The sequence below is a fragment of the Schistocerca nitens genome, chromosome 1 (assembly GCF_023898315.1).
Source record: "Schistocerca nitens isolate TAMUIC-IGC-003100 chromosome 1, iqSchNite1.1, whole genome shotgun sequence".
In the NCBI taxonomy this organism is placed as follows: Eukaryota; Metazoa; Arthropoda; class Insecta; order Orthoptera; family Acrididae; genus Schistocerca; species Schistocerca nitens.
Genome location: NC_064614.1, coordinates 205,578,960 through 205,596,242, shown reverse-complemented (window position 1 = coordinate 205,596,242; position 17,283 = coordinate 205,578,960). Strand labels below are relative to the sequence as shown.

Here is a 17,283-nt window from a genome sequence, read left to right as displayed (position 1 = left end):
CGCACTTAACATTAAGCTCAAATTTCGCATCATGTATCACTAAACAGCCAGAACATAATTATAAGCCGGCCGGGGTGGCCGAGCGGTTCTAGGCGCTACTGTCTGGAACCGCGCGACCGCTACGGTCGCAGGTTCGAATCCTGCCTCGGGCATGGATGTGTGTGATATCCTTAGGTTAGTTAGGTGTAAGTAGTTCTGAGTTCTAGGGGACTGATGACCTCAGAAGTTAAGTCCCATAGTGCTCGGAGCCATTTGAACCATAATTATAAAGGCACACATCGTTTTCATGCGCGTGGATTGCACAAATATAATCCAGAAGTGCACTAGACTAATTGGTGTAATCTAGTTCACTACAAGACTGTATTTGTGCTACACATGCATATGAAAACGACATGTGTCTTCACACATGTATCGCCTATTTAATAAAATGTGATGCGAAGCTTAACGATTGTTATAAGTGCTTGAAAGTGACTGACTGTCAGAAAAGTTACTTTCATGGACATAAATAACCCTGTTTTCATTTAAATTCCTGTCTTTCCCTGAACGCTTTTGTTCTTCCTTCTTCCTGATAGATCAGCTGAAGTACTTCTCCTGTCACACCACATTTATTTGCACTTACCTTCTTAATACTTATGTTTATCTGTCCAACAACTATGACTGCTCTTTTTAGAGATGTACACATGTCTTCAGATGAGCTGGCTCTTGTGGTATTCCTTATCGCACTGTCACTACTTTTAGCGAAATCCAAATATATGTCATCATACTCAGTACTCACTCTCTACCACCTGGTTCTTCAGGAATATTTTCATAAACTCCAGGTTCATCCTCATCACCACTAAATTGTGATCTGAGTCTGTATCTGCTCTTTGTCTCACCAAGCCCATATTCTCTCGTAACCTTTTCTTCTACTTCTCCCCTACAACAGCTTTCCAATCACCCCATCATTATCAAGTTTTCGTCTCTCTTTACATACGGATTCACCCGTTATATCCTTAAATACTTTCTCTATTTCTTTATTTTCTGCTTGCGATGTCGGCATGAATACCTGGATTATTGTTGTAGGCGTTGGTTTGCAGCCGATTGTAACGAGAACAACCGTATCACTGAATTGTTCGCAGTAACTCACTCTCTGCCCTACCTCCCTATTCATAATGAATCCTACTCCCGTTATACCATTTTCTGCTGCCGCTTATATTATCCTGTTTACTTCAGACCTGAAATCGTTATACATCCGCTATATCCAAATTGAGACTTTGCACATCCCTTCTCAGATTTTCTATCTAATACATTCAAAATTCTGACATTCCAATTTTCTGCTCGTAGTGTATTATATATGACGGTAGTATCTGTTCCCGAAAGAAGTTACCGTGGATGACCATGCAGCTTTGCTAGAAATGAAATGATAATTAAATGGACACCCTAGCTGCAAACAGGCGTTGATGTACTTCATTGGGGAAATGTTGAAAATGTGTGCCCCGACCGGGACTCGAACCCGGGATCTCCTGCTTACATGGTAGACGCTCTATCCATCTGAGCCACCGAGGGCACAGACGATAGTGCGTCTGCAGGACTTATCCCTTGCACGCTCCTCGTGAGATCCACATTTCCAACATGTCCACACCACTACATTCGTAGTGCGCCTAATAGATATTTTCCCATCATACTCATTACTCGTGGCAGATTAATCTACCAAGTCCCGTACGAGTTCGGGCATAGCGTGTGCGTTCGCACAAGAAGGTCAATGGCCGGGAAGCCATATTTTAACTATATATGACGGTAGTATCTGTTCCCGAAAGAACAGTTACCGTGGATGACCCTTTCGTCGGTTATTCTACATTTATCTTATGATCTTGGCAGTCCCTTGCCGGAGATGAGAATGAGAGACTAATCTGGGATCTTTTGCCAGAGGTAAGGTCATTATGACATTTTTCAATTTGAGGCCGTATGTCCTGTGGATACACATTGTGTGTCTTCAAAGCAGCTGTTTCCATAGCCTTCCGCATCTTCATGTTCAGTCCATTCCACATAAACACAGCCCACAATACTGTGAAGCCGCCACCAGCTTGCACAGTGTCCTGTTGACAGCTTTGGTCCGTGGTTTCGTAGGGTCTGCACCACACTCGAACCCTAGAAACCTACCATCAGTTCTTACCAATTGAAGTCGGGAGTCATCAGGCCACAGTCGTGTAGGATCCAACCGATATGGTCACGAGCCCAGGGCTGCAGGGCTGCAGGCGATGTCGTGCTGTTAGCAAAGGCATTCGCGTCTGTCGTCCGCTTCCATAGCCCATTAGCATTTCGCCCTACTGCCCTAACAGATATGTTCGACGTACGTCCCACATTGATTTCCGCAGTTATTTCACACAGTGTTGCTTGCCTGTAGCACTGACAATACACAAATGCCGCTGCTCTGTATCGTTAACTAAGGCCGTCGGCCACTGCGTTGACCGTGGTGATTGGTAATGGCTGAAATTTTCTCTTCTCGGTACACTCTTGACACGCTGGATCTCGGAATATTGAATTCCCTAACGATTTCAGAAACAGAATATCCCATGCGTTTAGCTCCAACTACCATTCCGTATTCGAAGTTTGTTCATTACAGTCACGCGGCAGTGGTAACGACGGAAACCTTTTCATATGAATGACTTGAATACGAGTGACAGCACCTCCAGTGAACTGTCATTTGACACCTTGTGTGCACGATATTACCGCCATCTGTATTGTTTCGTATTGCTATCCCATGACTTTAGTCGCCTCACTGTAAATAGTGCCCAAGTGGACACCCATCCTCCAAATGTTTATATTGTATAAGCGTACACACGGTTCCAGTCAGTGAGAGTACGTTGAGGATGGAACTTCAACATAGGACAGTGTCTCAGCGACTGTCTAGGACGGATCTACAGTCTCCGCCAAGAAGAGCCGAACTGTACATTATATGATTGATGTCAGCCATCGCTCACTGGCTCGAGAACTATGCCAGCGTTTAAAGACAGATGAGAGCACGTGAACATTGATCTGTATTGTAATGGACTTTTTGTGTACTCAGTTTCCTAGACTACTGTTAAAACGCAGTAGTCGAATGATAGATGGACAGCCGAAAAGTAATTAAATGAATTACCAAAGGCTGTCCTCAAGGGTCGAACTATGGCCCCATCTTCTGGGACATAAAAATCGAGCCCCTTCTGCAACTCTAGGTGGGATGTCAGATCGGATTCAATTGCAACAAACAATTACGCAATTGTGTCACGAAAAAAACTCAAGATAGCCAAAAACAAAACAACATACACTCCAAAGGAATCCTTCAGTTAAAATAGGGGACACAAACATCAAACGAGCTTATGATACACACTATCTTGGGGTACAGATAGATGAGAAATTGAATTCCCACGAACGCATAAGCTTAACATCAGAGAAAGCAGAAAATATACTACATAAATTGATGATGCTAAATTCAAAACAGTACAGACTGCCACTGCCAGTCATACAGACGTACCACTGTAACACCCCAAATATATAACCCATAATAACCACCCTTTTTGATGCAAAAGAAATAGCAAAATTAATCATCCTGACAGTGACGACAGCTACTGACAACAAAATTTACACTCTTGTCAGTTTGATTAACAGGGATGTTATATAAATACTAATGATTATCATAAAGAAAGGACTGAGTAAAAGAATACCATGTGATACAAAACAGAAACTTTAAAGAAAGAATTCAAAAATTATTATTTACGAACGTTAAAGCCCGGACCATAAATCGACCAAAGATAACATTTATCCTAGAAGAGAGTTGTAGCCGCATCGAGCTGTAAGTTCCCTGTGACTACAATGTAACTCCGTAATGGAGATGTTAACTTCACTTCTCTCTTGTATTCTGCAACAGTAATACGCATGTTAAGCGCTGCTAGATTGTTTTAAAACTCATTTGAAGTTTAAAGTTTTACGATATAGCCTGGAAATATTAGTCAGAAGTCGGACTAAAGTAGGATCATCTTTACCGTTAGACAAATAACGGGATTTTGATGTATGTGACAGAAAAGTGAATCGTATGATTACCGATTTGTGATGGGACCTAGCCTTCGTGATAATTAATAGTCACGAACATCAAAGGACATAGAAAGAGACTGATCGCCGACAAAAAATCGATTTTTAGACTTGAGTAGGCCACAACTAAACGCAATCACGAAGAGATTACAATTTCGCCGTATTGTCAGAAGTAATCGTCAAAGTCAGGATTACCGACGTTAATGGACATAATTCCCTGACTGCCACATCGGTGTGTGTGCTTAGCGTAGGGACAAACAATAATTACGGACAATAAACGTTAATTCAACTTTAATTCTTCGTGCCGCCTACATCATTTAATGGACATTTAAAGAGCATTTGTGAAATTGAGGGAGTCTTCGGATGACGTAAAAGTGGCAAGTGAATTAGTGATAATTTAAATATGAACAGCAATAACTTTATACCAAGATTACGACGGTATTCTGAACATTGCACAAGGGTATGTTATCTCTGGAGTTATGTCGTGCAGTTGTTGAATACGCGACGCAGCGACGCCTTGACGACGGAATAATGACCAACAACTTAATATCCTCGCAAAATTCATAATGTGGCTTCGGCTTAGGTGATTGAATGATGATTCAAGAAACTATTTTTTAACGTTTGAATAACCATTCTCAAACCGGGCATAAGAACTATAGTCAGCAAGTTCGCGTGAACTGAAAAGTCTGTCGCGAACACGCAAGGGGCTTTTGGTTATTTCAGGTCAATGGAGGCATCGCGTTATCGAGTGGTGCGCTCGCTACATCGCTACATTTATAAGTGAAGAACATCGACAGACAACGAACATAATTGCTTTCATTACAAGCAAGGGCGGCGCACACTCTCCGGCGTGCTGCTCCATCGAGACAATGACGTCATTTTCGATATACAGTATGTGAAAATAACCAAACCACGCGAGGAGTTTTTTTCTGATAGTTGCGGATTGGCTTTGTCGTGATCGACGGTCGCCGTTCCACGTCATCTCGACTGGGACACCCATCACCATCGAGCCGCGAGAGAAAAGCGCCACAGCTCTTCGATTCACTACCCAGCTTCGCAACTAGCATGTGGGCACACTGGCTGGACCTGATCACCAACAAAGCAGACGAGGACAGAGAAGTGTCCTACTTAGACTATCTGGAGCCTTCGGCGCCACATCAGTGGATGCATTGCATGTGGCGCTTTGAATATGCCCCTTAGGTATCACGATCAACTACAGACATGCAAGGTACTGATTAAAGATGCGGAGAGTAGATTAGTACACACTATAACTGACAGAACGTCAGCTTAGAAGTTGGCGTTTGAATACATGGCAAGGTAAGTGGTAATGGATGAAGACTGCACGACTTCCTCCCTGACATATCGGAACAGCTGAGAATGAAATATATCCTTCCCAGCCGTGGTATGGTACATTTCTTAACTGTTCACGGACCTTATCCTGTGCACTTAAACTGCGTAGGCTTGAGAGAGACACTTACATGCACATGCAGGGAAGGTAAAACACACTGTCTTCTTCTGCGGAAATCGCGAAAATTATATATACACTAAACTTACACTATACGGAAACATGCATTTTTACACTGCAATTAGAGACGACGAACAATGGGCACAATGAAATGCATTAGCAAACAATACACGGCACAACAGACAAGCCTATATGCAATTTAACAATAACCTCCAGAGGGTGGGCAGTGACATCCACAGTGACAAAGAAAACAAAGACACTGGAGAGGAACGAGAGGACACATAGAATTATGAATCAGACAAAACATACGAAAATACACTGACAAATTGTACGTATCAGTCAAATAACAGGGATAGCGAATGTTATAGTAAATGTAGGGTACGGTGCTGGCAGTCTAGCCAAGAAAGTACCCAATGCTGTATTCGGATAAGTACCTAATGTTAATGCATAGGATTAGCAATTCTATTTCTGTACTACTAACTACTAACTATTTTGTTGTGATTGCCGGTCAACAGATCGAAGAAACCATTCCGAGGCATTCTCTACCAGTTAAAATCGGTGATGGCACTAACAAATCTCTCCTCTATCCCATCATCTTTGTACATTCATCTACAAAACGACGAAATTGTATTTACATTTCAACCGCAAATTATTATTGTTTTAAAAAGTATTTTTCGTTGGAAAATGTTGCAGATAGAAACAAAACAAAACCAAAAAGCAAAAAAGATGACAAACGAGAACTATTATGTGAGGCGGATGTGGGAGTGGAAAGAAGGTCAGGCAGACTGGCCGACGGTTTGAAGAGACGCATTAGCCCTTTGCGAGTGAGAAGGTGGAATGCGACACGACTGATTTCGGCAACGGAATGCGTCAGGTGAAACGGTTCATCGCTCTATATTGACAGACAAATGCCCGGCCGGCATTGCACGCCTAAAAAATACTGGTGTCCACCAAAAACTGAACCAGTGAATCAGAGTCCTGCATTTAAATTGCTTCCAAAATGAAAAACATGTAAGCAAAGGCAAAGCCAGTTGGCATCCTACCAACTCACCTCGAAAAGATAACTACACAGTTACTATAAAATGATATTAAAAGCTAAAGTTGTACGAAGGAGATACCGGCCTCTGATTGGCTGGCAGAAATATTCGTTGCACGAACCAGACTCGAGACGATACCACTCGAAAAAAGCACTTCGTTCTCGGCACTCATGAACGGATTCAATACCCATGAGTTGCGGATAGGTTTGATTGTAATGATGCGGAACGTTGATGATAAGTTGTGTGGAAGTTATCTTGCTGCATTGGCGTTGGTTTCCTATCAAGGCACAATTCGTGGTACAGCCGGTTTAATGCAAACAGTTACCGTAAGACGAAGTGTTTCCGAAAAGTTAATCAAGAATGTACAGGGTTATTACAAATGATTGAAGCGATTTCACAGCTCTACAATAACTTTATTATTTGAGATATTTTCACAATGCTTTGCACACACATACAAAAACTCAAAAAGTTTTTTTTAGGCATTCACAAATGTTCGATGTGTGCCCCTTTAGTGATTCGGCAGACATCAAGCCGATAATCAAGTTCCTCCCACACTCGGCGCAGCATGTCCCCATCAATTAGTTCGAAAGCATCGTCGATGCGAACTCGCAGTTCTGGCACGTTTCTTGGTAGAGGAGGTTTAAACACTGAATCTTTCACATAACCCCACAGAAAGAAATCGCATGGGGTTATGTCGGGAGAGCGTGGAGGCCATGACATGAATTGCTGACCATGATCTCCACCACGACCGATCCATCGGTTTTCCAATCTCCTGTTTAAGAAATGCCGAACATCATGATGGAAGTGCGGTGGAGCACCATCCTGTTGAAAGATGAAGTCTGCGCTGTCGGTCTCCAGTTGTGGCATCAGCCAATTTTCCAGCATGTCCAGATACACGTGTCCTGTGACGTTTTTTTTCGCAGAAGAAGAAGGGGCCATAAACTTTAAACCGTGAGATTGCACAAAACACGTTAACTTTTGGTGAATTGCGAATTTGCTGCACGAATGCGTGAGGATTCTCTACCGCCCAGATTCGCACATTGTGTCTGTTCACTTCACCATTAAGAAAAAATGTTGCATCATCACTGAAAACAAGTTTCGCACTGAACGCATCCTCTTCCATGAGCTGTTGCAACCGCGCCGAAAATTCAAAGCGTTTGACTTTGTCATCGGATGTCAGGGCTTGTAGCAATTGTAAACGGTAAGGCTTCTGCTTTAGCCTTTTCCGGAAGATTTTCCAAACCGTCGGCTGTGGTACGTTTAGCTCCCTGCTTGCTTTATTCGTCGACTTCCGCGGGCTACGCGTGAAACTTGCCCGCACGCGTTCAACCGTTTCTTCGCTCACTGCAGGCCGACCCGTCGATTTCCCCTTACAGAGGCATCCAGAAGCTTTAAACTGCGCATACTATCGCCGAATGGAGCGAGCAGTTGGTGGATCTTTGTTGAACTTCGTCCTGAAGTGTCGTTGCACTGTTATGACTGACTGATGTGAGTGCATTTCAAGCACGACATACGCTTTCTCGGCTCCTGTCGCCATTTTGTCTCACTGCGCTCTCCAGCGCTCTGGCGGCAGAACCCTGAAGTGCGGCTTCAGCCGAACAAAAACTTTACGAGTTTTTCTACGTATCTGTAGTGTGTCGTGACCATATGTCAATGAATGGAGCTACAGTGAATTTATGAAATCGCTTCAATCATTTGTAATAGCCCTGTATTGTCAGTGAGGTGTGACAAGTGTAATAAAAGACAGTCTTCTGCCTTTGTTATGTTAATCATTCTGGGTTTGGAATCCGGTGAGGCGTTTGCCTGCTGATGTCAGCACACATGCTGTATGTAGAGTGTTGGGTGTCCCGTCGTGGAACAGGACGCAGAGGTGAAGATACAGAATAGGGTCAATTGTGCTTGAACAGTACCAAGGAGTTATCGGACCACTGGATCCCGTAGACTACGTAAACCGAGCTCAGAAGCACAATACAATAACAGGGAATGCATCGGAAGTATACCATGACATGATATGCTAAAACAGGCAAGAAGCGGAGAGTAGTTGCCGAGACAGTGTAAGGTGTAGGAAATATTGAATTGCAGACAAAACTGGAGTATGTCACACAGATTATCGAAGGCTCTGGGCGCGGTAAGCGTGTATCGATGAAAATATTAGCAAAAATACATTATCAAAAGAGACGACTGGCGTTTTCACATGTTTTAAGGTGAAGTTAGTAGCTGGCTCGATTTCGTAGAGATGGTTTGAACTGAATTTGCTACACCACGAGCCAGAGCGGGCAGCCGCGCCTACTGCGGCCACATCACGCCTGCCTCTGGCGACGTACTGGCGGCGGCCTGCCGGGTATCAAGTTTGAGCTGCTCCCGAGGGTACTGCTCTGTGCAGCTGAAGGCTCACTTCTACCAGCAGGTTCTGTGTTTAACTAAGAATGGCAGAGTGACAGTGCTATTTTACACCATTGCATTGTTTTGTTCGTAGTTCAGCCAGTGAGTTAAAAGAGTTATATTATGGTATTTAACACTGGCTCTGTTGGAATGTTGTGCCACGGAATCAGTGCTAAAACTGCATCGTGACTTAAGTATTTTGTTGATCGCATCTAACTTTCGATTTTCCTGTTCCATAGTGTTATAGTGCCAAATTCCGTCTCCGATCGCGCTTTAATTGATCTTGGACGTAACTATCAGGTATTAGAAAACATTCGCACACATTAACATGGGACGGCGCTAGATGCAGACTGTTATGATACACGGATCACGTCTCAGTGGAAAAGGATTGGCGGCAGGTAGGGCATCGAGGCACTCTCTATCAGTAATAATGCCCAATCCAATATTAAAAGTGCCGCCCCCTTGAAGATACGAAATGAATGCCAGGATAAGGAAGAAGAAAGAAAAATCAGTCGTTTATGTCGATACTGTCTGCAAAAAGTGTTGAGAATAGAGCCGGTAGTACAGAAGTAGTAAATTCAAAACATTATGCTTCAGGCTCAAGTTTTACTGCGTGAACAGCGAAAACATAGTAAGTGATATTCTGTTTTCCTGTCATTATTTTGTGTCAGTGAGAAGAAGTTTTCAAAAGTTGGTTCCAGGTAGCTAAGTGCTCTTACTCTCAAATACTGGATGAATATAATCTGCGTAATCTGGACACCTGGAGTTAAAGTGCCTAAAGACATACACACAATTTATCACTGTAAGACTTGACTTTTGACTATAGTCATACCTTTTAATGATACGATTATGACAGCATTTTAAATATTTACATTCAGTAAAAATTGCATGACATACAGAAAACCGAATTCTTCTTGCCACTGGAAGCGGTCAGATATGCAGTTTTCAAGGGAACTGGGTGACCGGGGAACCGCTTTACCGTTTTAACAATTTAGTAATGTAGGTGAATAAGCAGATCAAAGCCATCTGTCCAGAATCACTGTGACCGTAGTCGTATCGAAATGGGGTGATGGAAGGTCGAAATACTAAAGACTTGTTTTCAAAACTGTCGTGCTTCAGTCTGAATAGTCGCACGTATATGAAAATCAGAGATATCGGAATAAGTGGCCATGGTATAGAAAGACATCTGAAATCACTCAAAAGAGGAAAGGCCACTGGACCTGGTGGGACGTACAATCCTACGCAGAATATGTGTAAGAACTTACTTCCCTTTCAGCAGTAGTGTCTGAAGATTTCTGGAGGACTGAAGCATTCCTCGTGAATGAAAGAAAAAGATGAGGTCATTCCCATTCCTCAAGAAAGGTCGTCGATCACGCACACAAAACAAGAGGCCTTTAATACTGACATCAGTATGGTGTAGAATTTTGGAACATCGTTAATGCTCACATATTATGACATTTCGAAAATATTCTCTGTAGCTATCAATATGGAGGTTTCATTTTATACCTGCAAATTTAAAGACCTGTTGCCTGGTATTATAAAACAACACAACGGGTGTACCCAGAACAGCCCGCATCTCGTGGTCGTGCGGTAGCGTTCTCACTTCCCACGCCCGGGTTCCCGGGTTCGATTCCCGGCGGGGTCAGGGATTTTCTCTGCCTCGTGATGGCTGGGTGTTGTGTGCTGTCCTTAGGTTAGTTAGGTTTAAGTAGTTCTAAGTTCTAGGGGACTGATGACCGTAGCAGTTAAGTCCCATACTGCTCAGAGCCATTTGAACCATTTGTACCCAGAACTCAAACACAGCATATGTACTGACATCAGCAGGCAAACGCCAACGTCCCGACCGGATTTAAAACCCAAAATGAACATATCTAAGTCAGAAGAGTGTCCTTTGTTACACTTGGCACATCCCATCGACAATAAACTTTTGACTAACTTCTCGGAAACACTTCATCTTATGGTAACTGTTTACATTAAACGGGCTGCATCACAAATTGTGCCTAGGTAGGAAAAACCAACGCCCTCACTTAATTTGTCACTACAACCTCTGCGTCTGACACTTAACTTGCTGTTTCATTAGATATGTGCTCCATGCCATTTTAATCTTCATTTCATATTTTATTTAGTAAATTAATTTGTAGTAAAATACACTCCTGGAAATGGAAAAAAGAACACATTGACACCGGTGTGTCAGACCCACCATACTTGCTCCGGACACTGCGAGAGGGCTGTACAAGCAATGATCACACGCACGGCACAGCGGACACACCAGGAACCGCGGTGTTGGCCGTCGAATGGCGCTAGCTGCGCAGCATTTGTGCACCGCCGCCGTCAGTGTCAGCCAGTTTGCCGTGGCATACGGAGCTCCATCGCAGTCTTTAACACTGGTAGCATGCCGCGACAGCGTGGACGTGAACCGTATGTGCAGTTGACGGACTTTGAGCGAGGGCGTATAGTGGGCATGCGGGAGGCCGGGTGGACGTACCGCCGAATTGCTCAACACGTGGGGCGTGAGGTCTCCACAGTACATCGATGTTGTCGCCAGTGGTCGGCGGAAGGTGCACGTGCCCGTCGACCTGGGACCGGACCGCAGCGACGCACGGATGCACGCCAAGACCGTAGGATCCTACGCAGTGCCGTAGGGGACCGCACCGCCACTTCCCAGCAAATTAGGGACACTGTTGCTCCTGGGGTATCGGCGAGGACCATTCGCAACCGTCTCCATGAAGCTGGGCTACGGTCCCGCACACCGTTAGGCCGTCTTCCGCTCACGCCCCAACATCGTGCAGCCCGCCTCCAGTGGTGTCGCGACAGGAGTGAATGGAGGGACGAATGGAGACGTGTCGTCTTCAGCGATGAGAGTCGCTTCTGCCTTGGTGCCAATGATGGTCGTATGCGTGTTTGGCGCCGTGCAGGTGAGCGCCACAATCAGGACTGCATACGACCGAGGCACACAGGGCCAACACCCGGCATCATGGTGTGGGGAGCGATCTCCTACACTGGCCGTACACCACTGGTGATCGTCGAGGGGACACTGAATAGTGCACGGTACATCCAAACCGTCATCGAACCCATCGTTCTACCATTCCTAGACCGGCAAGGGAACTTGCTGTTCCAACAGGACAATGCACGTCCGCATGTATCCCGTGCCACCCAACGTGCTCTAGAAGGTGTAAGTCAACTACCCTGGCCAGCAAGATCTCCGGATCTGTCCGCCATTGAGCATGTTTGGGACTGGATGAAGCGTCGTCTCACGCGGTCTGCACGTCCAGCACGAACGATGGTCCAACTGAGGCGCCAGGTGGAAATGGCATGGCAAGCCGTTCAACAGGACTACATCCAGCATCTCTACGATCGTCTCCATGGGAGAATAGCAGCCTGCATTGCTGCGAAAGGTGGATATACACTGTACTAGTGCCGACATTGTGCATGCTCTGTTGCCTGTGTCTATGTGCCTGTGGTTCTGTCAGTGTGATCATGTATCTGACCCCAGGAATGTGTCAATAAAGTTTCCCCTTCCTGGGACAATGAATTCACGGTGTTCTTATTTCAATTTCCAGGAGTGTATTTCGTACTGTGTCTCCTGCCTACTGCTTGCGGCACAGCCACCAACCATACAGTCGTGTTTTGTGGGTTGCAGCAACGCCTGCCCGCTAATGACACTTTCTTCTGGAGATGAAACGAGATTCGTCTGCCTGCATCAACAGGCACACGTCGGGTTGTTTTCATTCATACCTCCAGCAGCCGCCACTGTACCATGCGGGGCCAGACTCGCCACCACTACCTTTCTTCCACGAGTCACATGCGATCGGATGACTGAGCCGGTATTCTTCCACCGAGTGAGTATTTAGGTCTCCACCCATCCTCTCTGCAGGCGGTTCACGCTGAGCTTAACGCCAGCTGCGACTATCCTTTCATTGATCGTTAACTTTACCGAGCCTAAGGACACTATCTTACTGCAGCATCCGTGAGCTACAACCTCGCTGGACCCGTCTCAATCCATCCTCGAGCTCACTGCCTCACTGGACTCTATCTTCAATCCGTGCTCAAGCAGCCTACCGCTCTCCTTTACAGCCTCACGGACTAGGTTTGTATAACAACATTCCAGTGCACCCTGATAGGTGACTTAAGCCAGAACCAAGCAGTGTTGAATTGCGCCTCAAGAAACTGTGTTATTCAGAATGAGATTTTCACTCTGCAGCGGAGTGTGCGCTGATATGAAACTTCCTGGCAGATTAAAACTGTGTGCTCGACCGAGACTCGAACTCGGGACCTTTGCCTTTAGCGGGCAAGTGCTCTACCAACTGAGCTACCGAAGCACGACTCACGCCCGGTACTCACAGCTTTACTTCTGCCAGTACCTCGTCTCCTACCTTCCAAACAGGAGAGCTTCTGTAAAGTTTGGAAGGTAGGAGACGAGGTACTGGCAGAAGTAAGGCTGTGAGTACCGGGCGTGAGTCGTGCTTCGGTAGCTCAGTTGGTAGAGCACTTGCCCGCGAAAGGCAAAGGTCCCGAGTTCGAGTCTCGGTCGGGCGCACAGTTTTAATCTGCCAGGAAGTTTCAAACTGTGTTATTGTAGGTGATTGACCTTAGCTTGAATAAAGTAGTGTGAACTAAGATCCATAGAACATAGTAACGGTGTTATTGTAATCCAACGTCTTCTTTCATTAATTTCCTAATTTATCCAACATCAGACACTTGTACAGAAACGTTTTCATCAATTCTATGGAAATGCTGGATAATCTGTTGATTAATGAAGCCTTTTTCTTTTGGCGCACGTCTGCTTCCAATGCTTTCCTTGCTTCAGATACTGCTTGCTATCTTACTTCCTAGATAACAGAATTATTTTAGCTACACCGTGTGTCATGCAGTTTAATAAATTCTTTACTGTATTATTCTTCGTAAATTTTGTCATTGTCATGTTTTTCCTCAGACTAGCTTTTGCATTAACCAGACTGTATATTCAATAATTATTTGTGACTGCAATTTTCTATCACGCATTTACCTCCGAATCCTCAGTTGCATCACACGAAGCCTGTCGCCATGAATGGCATTAAGTGAGAGCAAAATTATCGTTTAACTGCCATCCCATTTCATGAACGGTGGTAACAGGGTAAAAATTCATGGTTTTATGCGCGTCTCCAAGCGTTTACTCCGACTAGGTACTGTTTGTGTATATTCTGCATACACCAGGTATCTATATTTTACTTTTCTATCCTCAGTCACTGTTGTGTTAATTTACCTATTGATGCGAGGCCACTAATCCAATGTATTTGCGTAGTAATCTGAACAAACATGTGGTGAAAAGTTTAAACCATCCGTTATAGAGCACTTTTTTTATCCCAGGGACTATTTCATGTTGTTTACCCTTTGGTTTTCATTATTAAATCATTGCTTATTTATTTATTTTCATGCTCGTCATTGTCTATGTTAATGTAAGGTCTCTATGATTTATCCATACTTTACTTAAGGCTTAAGAAGGTGAGATTATTGGTATCTGGGAGCACCACTTTTAAATGCCTCTTAGCGGTATAGCTGACAAGGAAGAGAAGAATTCCAGTGTGTACTTTGTGTGCGTACTCGGCAGATGTCATCGAAAATGTGGAAAAAGGGCTTCCGGATGCAACGAAGAGCACAGAGTACAGCCAACTGTACGTGGTGGCTTATGGCGCTAACGATGTGTGTCCCTCTGAATAAGGAGACATACCCTCTGGTTTCGGGCGGATAGCTGAAGAAGTAAAACTGCCAGTCGCGCTTGCGAGTTGAAGGCAGACCGCACCACCTGTAACATCGTCGACGGGACCGAATGCGCACATTTGGTACAGAGCCGAGTGGACCGTCTGAAACAGGGGCTCGGACGGTTCTGATACCGTGTATGTTGCAGATTTATCGACTTGCTCCATAGTGTGGTAGGATTTCGGTTTTCACTTAAGATGTCCACTACACACGGGAGGTGGATACGTGGATAGCGGATAGCGGCGGCTGTACGGAATAGACAGGGCGGTTTTTCAGGTTAAAGGGTCTATGGATGGTAAAGAAGGTCTCTAAGGGTGCAGGACAAACACAGGAAGAGGATAGACATAGCAACAATCAGTATCGTAGATGTAAATTATCGTAGCTGTGCAGGGAAACAACCGGAGCTTAAAGCGCTAATAGAAAGCACTGAATCTGAAATCGGCGTAGGTGCCGAAAGCTGGTCAAAGCAGGAGATAAGTTCAGCCGAAATTTTTGCAAAAGACTTAACGTTGTTTAGAAAGGATGGATAAAATACAGTTCCTGGTGCTGTATTTTTTCCATTAGAAGTAGTTTATCTTGTAATGAAATTGAAGTAGATATCTGTTGTGAGTTACTGTCAGTCGAGGTTATACTCGACAACCGGAATAAATTAGTAATTGGTCCCTTTTACCGATCCCCCCACACAGATTATACAGTCTCCCAATACTTCAAAGAAAGTTTGACTATAATGTCAAATAGGTACTCTACCCATACAACTACCAAGTGAATAATTCTCCTATCACAGCACAAAAAGACGAATATGCCCTGGGCATAGTCAGAAATATAAGAGAGCGGAACTAGCTTCTCGACTTATCTCGCAGTTTCAAAGACATTTAAGTCAAAATATCTCGATATATTCGCGCTTTTTCAATTGTCAGAATTAGTACCCATGTCAGGTACTAAAATGAATCTAGTCAAGAAAAATAACAAAATACATGTCATGTCGTATAACACGACACATGCCATCATGTCATCCAGCATGGCATTTGTAACGTCGTGCAATATGACAAAACGTGTAATTAAAGTTTAGGATACATGCATCCCCACTTTGGGACACCTCCTATTAGAGAAGCAACCCCACTCTCAAATACTTCCTGTTGCAGACGATTCCACTCTCTAATTTTGACATTAGACCGCCATAGCTTGGCATTCGGTGTAGATTTTTGTTGGCTTGGGCGACGACTGACCCGTTATAAGTTTCTTTTTTACTATCTTTCGAACCAAGCTGTTTATACCGTGGTAACGGATGAAGCTTCCACAAAACAAGAGGACGACCGCTCATTACGTGTATTTGTCGACTTTCTTGCAAAATTTTAACCTATTCGTACAAGTCTGAAATACAGAAGTGACTTGGGTAAAAAACTCACAAAAACCGCGTTTTTCGCGGTTTTTTTTTTTTTTTCGCGCGTAGAACCCGAATAAAGCTATATTTTCGAAAGGGAGTTTTCAATTTTATTGTAACAAACCATTTTTTTATTTATTTGATTCGCTTTAAATCGTTTCCGCCCATTCAGCCCACGTAAGAACGAATTTGACCTGCTACATTTAACTTGATTTTTAACCATCGTTTCTCAACAACGGATAAAGATTGCTGCGAAATGTTTTGGTTTCGACATTACCCGTTTATGTACCGTCGTGCAAAGCGTGAACCGATTCCTATGAATTTAAAGTATAGAAATGGCGCTCTCCAGAAAGCTCCCAGGAAAAAGTGTTTTTTGCTTGTTTTTGGACGTGACATCCGAATGGTGCATATACGAATGGCGCCGTTAGCTGAGCGTTAACTTCAGTCCAATTAAAATCTGTTGCAAAAGAAATTAACCTATTCGCTTCGTCGCTGAAACCTTGTGTAATATATTGTAACACAGCTACAGCAATACAAGTGTTCGAATAGTTGTACAAATGACCGCCGGTCCAGGCTAAACTAAAAGCTTTTCACCTCATGTTCATAGCTCAAATAGGAACCGAGCACCAAGATCCCCCCAAACCACGAATCTGTGCGCGGTCTTTTCAGACATATTTGTTTCAGCACTTCCGCGCTGTAGCGTTGGTTAGTGTTGGCTTCAATCTATCCTCGATATGTTGGGTGGTAGATATAAAACATCGTGAGAGATTATACTAAACATTATATCCGAAAATTATTTTGAGCAACTACTCAGGAGGCCAGAGTCTCACTTCACCTCTTAGCGACAAACAACTCTGAGCAAAACTTACTTGCAGATTACAACTGCGTGCCGGACCGAGTCTCGAATTCGGGGCCTTTGCCCTTCACGGGGAAGTGCTCTACCGACTTCGCTACCCAAGCACGACTCACGCCCTGTCCTCACAGCTTTACTTCCGCCAGTCTCCAAAGTTCCAGACTTCATAGAAGCTCTCCTGCGAACCTTGCAGAAATAGCAATTCTGGAAGAAAGGATATTTCGGAGACATGGGTTAGCCACAGTCTGGAGGCTTTTCCCAAATGAGATTTTCACTCTGCAGCGGAATGTGCGCTGATATGAAACTTCCTGGCAGATTAAAACTGTGTGCCAGACCGAGACTCGAGCTCTGAAACTTTGACTTTCGCAGGCGAGTGCTCTAG

At 44.3% G+C, this 17,283-nt stretch overlaps 1 non-coding gene across 1 annotated transcript; it reads left to right on the top strand.

The window, feature by feature from the left end:
* Positions 1–13,393: 13,393 nt before the first annotated feature.
* Trnas-cga (transfer RNA serine (anticodon CGA)) lies at positions 13,394–13,468 on the top strand. The gene has a single exon. It is a non-coding gene; the product is annotated as a tRNA-Ser (tRNA).
* The last annotated feature ends 3,815 nt before the right edge of the window (positions 13,469–17,283 follow it).